The sequence below is a fragment of the Pseudochaenichthys georgianus genome, chromosome 4, assembly GCF_902827115.2.
Source record: "Pseudochaenichthys georgianus chromosome 4, fPseGeo1.2, whole genome shotgun sequence".
NCBI lineage: Eukaryota > Metazoa > Chordata > Actinopteri > Perciformes > Channichthyidae > Pseudochaenichthys > Pseudochaenichthys georgianus.
In genome coordinates, this window is record NC_047506.1 from 26,982,632 (window position 1) to 26,990,079 (window position 7,448).

The 7,448-nt window shown below is 38.2% G+C and overlaps 1 long non-coding RNA gene across 1 annotated transcript; it reads right to left on the reverse strand.

The window, feature by feature from the left end:
• Window positions 1-4,812: 4,812 nt before the first annotated feature.
• Window positions 4,813-6,128, reverse strand: LOC139433773 (uncharacterized). Its single transcript, XR_011643166.1, has 3 exons — window positions 6,108-6,128; window positions 5,665-5,756; window positions 4,813-5,283 (listed from the first exon to the last, which is right to left on the reverse strand). It is a non-coding gene; the product is annotated as an uncharacterized lncRNA (long non-coding RNA).
• Between the last annotated feature and the right edge of the window lie 1,320 nt (window positions 6,129-7,448).

Here is a 7,448-nt window from a genome sequence, read left to right on the forward strand (position 1 = left end):
TTATTTTAATGAGTTAAATCATTGTCATTGTGGTGTTAAGGACTTATCAACCAAAAACACTTTGAGAAAAGTCTATATCTTTCCAGTGTAGCAATTATTAAGCATGCATAGTAATACCTCATACATTATGTCGATGAAATCTTAATTTGCAAATACCTTTCAATACAAATAGTAGTACACAAATATGTTTTTTATTGAAATTAAGTACAAGTTGGTGCATAATGTAGCGTAAGATAGAAATGGAAAAATAATACTTTACCTTACAATTTAACTATATGAAAAATGTTTTATAAAATATGTCAAGAATGTAAGTGAAGCTATTGCAATTGAAAGGGACGAGCTATTTCACCTTTACAGATTGTTTCTTCTTATCTTTTTTATTTATTTATTTCTACTCTTCAGAGAGGGGGTCATTTCGCAGCGCTCCACGCAAACCTGAGGGACGGGGCGATCAAAGTGATATTATAAGCCGCTCTGTCCTGTATGAGTCTAATGCAGGCAGCTCCCAAGCTGTCAAATCTGACATAACATCTCACCCCTGCATCTTTTCTCTGTCTTCTTCTGCATTCTCCATGGACCTGTGTGTGAGTGTGTGTTTTTCAAGGGCAGATTTAACAATTAAGCCATGGGACTATAAAGGTTTGCTTTCAAAAGTTAACCCATGGGGCTCTTTTAATTAATCAAGAGGACGAGTGATCTCTGCCACAACTTCAGAGGAAGGGAGAGGGCAGATGTCACATGATATTATCTGGGAATGGAGGTGGTAATTAATCACATTGACGGCCCTTGATTTGTAAACATGGCTAATTTAGAGCATTTATTTCTTCTTAAAGTATCACACAGGTACGAGGTGCATCCTGCTGGCCATGACAGGTTTAATTTGTCCTTCAGGAAAAAATGGCAAACAGCCAAAGACTGAGATGCTATTTGATTTAGATTGAGTTTGACAACGTGCTTGAGTGAATATTAACTGTAAATAAGCTCCAAATGAATTAAGTATGTTATCCTTAGAGTTAATAAGTCTTTACAAGGAGGATTTAGAAACATACAGTGAGTATTTACTAGCACGTAATTGCACCCTTTAAAATGTAATCGTAAATGCAGTTTACTTTTATTAGCTCCAGCTCCATGTGCCTGCTTAATTTGATAATTCTGTCCTTGTCAATTATTAATCATCCACTAGTTTATAATAGTAGTTATATTGTGCTTTATAATGTAACTACAAACTATTAGGTGTATCTTTTATATTTAATATACCTATATACACACTTTCTATTCATAAAGGATTACTTTTCCAATTAAATACCTTGCCAAATTGTTAATTTTTTGTAAGTTTCCAACAACTCTCAATCGTTTCCCAACCTTAATCAAGTTGTTGTGCCTTACTTAACCATATATGTACTGTACAAATAGCAGATCAAACATAGTAAATACATTATTTCAGTACAAATTAAATATTTGATAATTTAATTTGTTCACTTCACCACTGCAGCTGAATCAAGTGATTACCAACATTGAATGTAATTGTTTGTGCCGTTCAAATTAAATAGATTCAATCAGTTATTAATGTTTTTAATTAGACTTTTTAGCTTTTCCTGCCAAAACAAGACAAAATGTCCTCCTTGAAAAAGGCTTCCATTGTTTGTCTAGTTGTGCAGAAAGAAATGCCAACATTGATTGTGCTACTTTATGACGTTTTGTAAAGTCTAATAATAAATATCAGAGACTTAAAGTATGAAAGCAAACAATAGACTGATTTGGCTGCATCTAAATGTGGTGACATTCTCCGCAGAGTCCTGGTACGTTGCCTGGAAATTCCCCCACTGTGTAGAGCCTCCAAGTCAACACAGCCTTGTATTTAAAAAAAAATTATCTGGGGAGAAGCAAGAGTGGATATTTACTTCAGCGATGGCCTTTGTGTTTTTCATGAGTCACTCACCTTCTGATTCCTGTTTTTTTTTGCTCTGGGGGAAGAGGAAAGGAGAATAAATGAAGACTAATGACTGCTGACATAAATTGGAAAAACAAACATGGAAACCTTGAATAATGCAGCATTATTTCTGAGCACACACACAGTTGAAATACACGAGTAAAATATTAAGCAGTGGGAGAAATAGTTTTCTTTAAAAGTTCAACTCTTTCTCCTGATACAGTCCATCCAGCCCATTAAGTTTCACAGGGAATATCTGCTGTTAACAAGTTACAACTTCAGAGAAGAAGTGCGCACCTTCATGCGTTTAAAGAAGACAGATCCATGTTAAAGTATAAGAAATGCTGCAGATTCTTTAGAAACTGATTCATCCTCTTTTCAGTTAGTCATGACAGTAGCAATTTAAGTCAAGATACATAGAATGACTTCATCCAGTATTCAATTGAAATTGACTTTTTTAGATTTGAGGAGTGACATTTTGGGTTTGATTTAAATGTAGGATGTCTCCACCATGAAGCATGAACCTGACCTTGGCCTTATTAGTGCCACTACCAGACCTACGAAACTCATCTGCGTCGTCCAATCAAGCATCGCTGCATGAAAAGGTTTCAAGATTCAGTCAAGAATCGATTTGGACTCAGTTGTCAATCATTCAGGCTAGAGCTCCCACTCCAGTGATTTGATTTAATGCGACCGACAGCATGCAGTGTAGGTGCGTGTGTGAAGGAAATCATATAAGATCCTTCTTTCTTTATACACTGAAATTGATGTAATGTATAATCAAAGTTAGTATTACTGGAGGAGTGTCTGCTCAACCTGTCTTCCTAAGTGGTCAAAATAATGAAGAAAATACTCGATTAAAAGAAGCAGTTAATACTAGTGGTGATGCAATACAAATCACACATACACTCTAAAAACAAATGCCTTGGCTCAACAAAGAAAATCAACGCAACAGTTTGCATCGATGTTTATTGAGTTAAAGGTGGGGTAGGTAAGTTTGAGAAACCGGCTCGAGATACACTTTTTGTTATATTCCATGGAATGCTCTTAACATCCCGATAGCAATGAATATCTTAAGTGCTTTGACAAAAAATCCATACAAAAGTGTCATCTGTGGAAGCCGTGATAATGTAAAAAGTACAACAAGGATTGAAGTCTATTTTTCGACGTGACGCAGCCGTAAGGTAATGTCGGGCAGGAAGTGGAACGGTGATAGCATCCGGCCCACCCCCCAAATAAACTAATTTGCAGACCCCCCTTCACATCACTACATCGTCTCCACAATGACACGCACAATGGACGACGACGTTTTTATATTGGAAGTGGAAAAACACTTGATTTTATATGACACAACGCATCTTTTTTACAAGGACAACACCAGAAAGGACAAGTCCTGGTTTTTAATCGCTGGAATTTTTGGAGTGGAAGGTGAAAACTACTAATTAGCCAACACATTAATGAACACTTGTAGGTACAGTACAGAGCCATTCAGTAGTTTCAAATCTTGTGAAAGTCATTTAATAGCTTTTCAGTAAGATCTTATTTCCTATATCAACATATGCCTATGTTTATATATATATATATAAATATAGATATGTAGAAGTACAAATGTCCAGGAAATATGCCCAAATCAACAAGAACTGCGAGCCGGCATGCACGACACTCTGCTTCCGTAATGCTTCTGAAACGCTCGTGAAACGCGCCCGGTAGGGTATGACGCCGGAGGAAGCCGGACCAAAACCGCGGCACAGCCGTAACGCGCCGCAGGCGGACCCGGTGGAAACTAGGGGTGAGAGGGTGAGGGAGATAGTCACAGAACAAGAATCGACAACTCGACCCTCTGCTCACTCCTTTCCTGTAAAATACAGGTCCAGCCCACACATATGCTCCATCAAGGATGGTGCTACAGGCAGCAAGGCAGTGCACTTACAACTACAATGCATGTTAATGTTGATCTAACCCCCAGTTTCCACCGGGTCCGTCTGCGCCGCGCTGCGCCGTGTTACGGCTACGCCGCGGCGGTCGTAAGGATCGCGGCCACTCTAGTCAATGGGTGCTATTCCACCACACGCGCCGCGTTACGGCTCAGACGCGTCCCAGAAGCGGCTCGGCGCAGCGCTTCTCTAAAATTAAGATAAATTCTATTTTTGCCACGGCGCAGCCGTAACATAAGGTCGGGCAGGCAGCCCCATAGATATATATAAACACTAGATGACTCACCCGCGCTGCTGGCCAATTGAGACCGACGTTGCCACTTGGCCGCCATCTTGCTACAGGCAGTTCTCTCATTCATAACATTATGGTTTACTATTTAAATAACCATAGCTTGCTCAATTTTCAACCAATTTTCAAACGGTTTGGTTTTTTATAAACATCAAAGATGTAGTTATGATACTGCATACTTATAATCATGGACTTTCATATGAAAATAATATTAATCAGATAAAGCAATAGCTATACACACACACGCAAGGTATTTATATTAAATATTTGCCGGTGTATATATTTCCATTTATTTTATTATATTGTTAATATTTCAAATAAATTATAAAATTAAAATACATTTATATTTTATATATAAAAATCGGTCTCATGTTACCACTCTGTAAGCCAAGAGTTGTTAATTTAGCAATGCCTTAGCTTTAAGAACAGGGACACAACTAATGACAATAGCATATAGCGTATATTATTTAGATATTCACACCTTTATCAGAAGAACCAAACCAACATAAAATGTGCTCACAGACAGGCCAGTTCTGTCTAATTTATCACAACTATTTTTGACATGAGATCTTCATATCATCCTAGTTTTGTATTTAGTTTCTAGATTTGTAAACAAATCCAGAACCTTTGAAATATGTTATTGAAAAAAGACCAAGAATAATATAAACTGTACCATGTGTCCTTTTGTGTCCTTCTGTAGTCCATTTGTGGTTTGTCTTGTCTCACCCCGGCTGATATATCACAAAATCCACTGTTTAAATTGTTCCCTATATTGCCCCTATGCAATATAGGGAACAATTTAAACATAAACTATCCTATGTGTCCTTGGGTGTTATGAAAGGCGGCCCCCCAAAATAAATGTATTATTATTATTAAGAAGAACACATGGCACACCAACAATCAATCACCGTCCAGCCTCAGCTTTGGTATTCTTTCACAACCATGTTATGGGTTTATTAGACTGAGCAAACATAAACATATGTGGGGAACATAGTGCTGCGTCTCCTGTCCGGTCAAATTCCTCACTCCTGAAGTGCTCACTGCAGAGCAGTGTCCTGTCACAGGAAACAAAACCGTCCCTTCTTTGGGCGAGTTCCCACTGCCTCCTCCTCTCTTTGGTTTTGGGAAACCTTAAAAACATGAGAAAGGTAGCCAGATATATAAATTATTGTCAACATGTTCCTCCCTTCTTTCCTTTAACATTAAGGGTAGGACAAAAATACACACCGAAATTATCATATTTTTGGTATGTATGCATGTATGTATAGCCTACTTTAAGAATAAGACAACCACACTAAGAGTAATAAAAAAGGTGTCCAATAGAAACATTAAATAATTGTGTAAAGAAATGGTAACAACATATTCTAAAGAGGCTGGGTCAACAACAATCTTGCAATACTATTATCTCACATAGCCCCACTGATCCTGTGTAGCAGGACTTGTAATGTACATACATCCACTAAGTAATTAACGATTATCCTAATTGTATTCATAATATTGTCATATCTTACACGTGAAAGGTGATCCCACGGGTTCTTGTTTCCAGACTGCGGTGATTAGAGCATCCGTAGGCTGCACAAAAGTCCGGCATAGTCAGGTACTTCTGTAAACACAAAGCCAGCAAATTCCTGTATCATAATGCAAGATGTTTTTAACAAGCCAAACCACTTGGAAGAAATCATGTGTAACTTAAGTTGTGTTGAAAAGAAAGAGCAGTTCTGCCTCTCCCACTGGTGGAGTTGTGGGTCAACTTTGTAATACTAGGTCTCACTGACAGCCTCTTGTTATTAGCCAGCTAATAAATACAACCACATACACAAAGAAAAGTTGCAATTTCAACATGTCAAAGCATCCTGTATCATAGCCATGCTAATCATGTTTATAATAAACCAAACCGTTTGTAAATCAGTCAAGATTTCAGTGAGTTAAGAGTATTTTTGTGCAGATCACTCACCTTACAACAGCTACCATAACGCAAATCAGAGTAACTGTTGACTGTAGCAAGATGGCGGCCGGTCAGCTACGCTGGAAAATCTCCCATGAGCCATCTAGTGTTTATATATATCTATGGGCAGCCCCCCATCGCAGGAAGTGGAAAGGTGAGCATCCGGGCCAGGCTCACCCCCCACATATACTAATTTAGCAGACCCCCCTCCTTCATCACAACACCTCCACTACGATACGCAATGGACGATGTCACAATGGACGACGAGGTTTTCATCATGGAAGTGGAAAAACACACTATTTTATATGATGTAACCAATGCTTACTACAAGGACAACATCAGAAAGGACAAGGCCTGGTTTTTAGTCGCTGCAGTTTGTGGAGTGGAAGGTAACAACTACATATTAATGTTTTAAAGTTAATTAATACTTGTAGGTACAGTACAGAGCCATTCAATAAACACAATTTAAACAGACACAAAAATAAAACATTTAACTACGTAGCCTACTTATTTTCTTGTAGAAGTACAAATGTCCAGGATGCCCGAATCAATAACAATGTAAAGTTTTTGTAAAACTACAGAAACAAACTCTCAATGGGCACCAATCTGCAGATCACACACTGCAGATCACACACATTGACAAAAGATGTAACAAAGATGTTTACACTGCCGACAGTCATTATTTCAAACAGTATGAACACATTTAACGCAGATTGCTTGCTCATTCATTTGTTTCCCTCAACCACGATGGTTGCCATCGTATGGTCAGATCCTGGGTGGACCGGTCACTGATGAAGGCAATATTCATGTCCTTTTGAAGCACATTAAATAATAGGTTAGCGCTAAGAGATAATGAATTAGGTAATTGCATACTTTTTAAACTCTTAGCTAATTCAGAGCCATTATTACCAGCTGCTAAAGCAACGCTGGTATTGTTTTCACCTATTGAGTCTGCATGTGTGTGTCGTCATGGCAATGTGGTCCTGAAGACACACAGAGGTGGTTTTGAGTACTTTGCCTAGTGTTTAAATGCATGTGGACAGATTTTGTCAATCACAACCGTGCAAGTTTTAGTTAATCTTTTTTGCAGGTTCCATACAATATTTGAACTGGTTAAGTGAAGAGCCACTTCTCAAATTGGACACAATCCTTTTCCCATGCCATTGCTGTCAACACCTATCTATGCTGAACGTTGCTAAGATATTATTGATTGGGGTGTGGTCAAAAGTGCAATATGCTTCAAAATGTAACTGACAGAGAGCAGTGCTTTTGTCCTGTGTCCACTGTGCCCATGGATTTTATGTTATTTCAACATTTTTACGTCGCTAAACTCCTTGAAAAGGTCCTCTT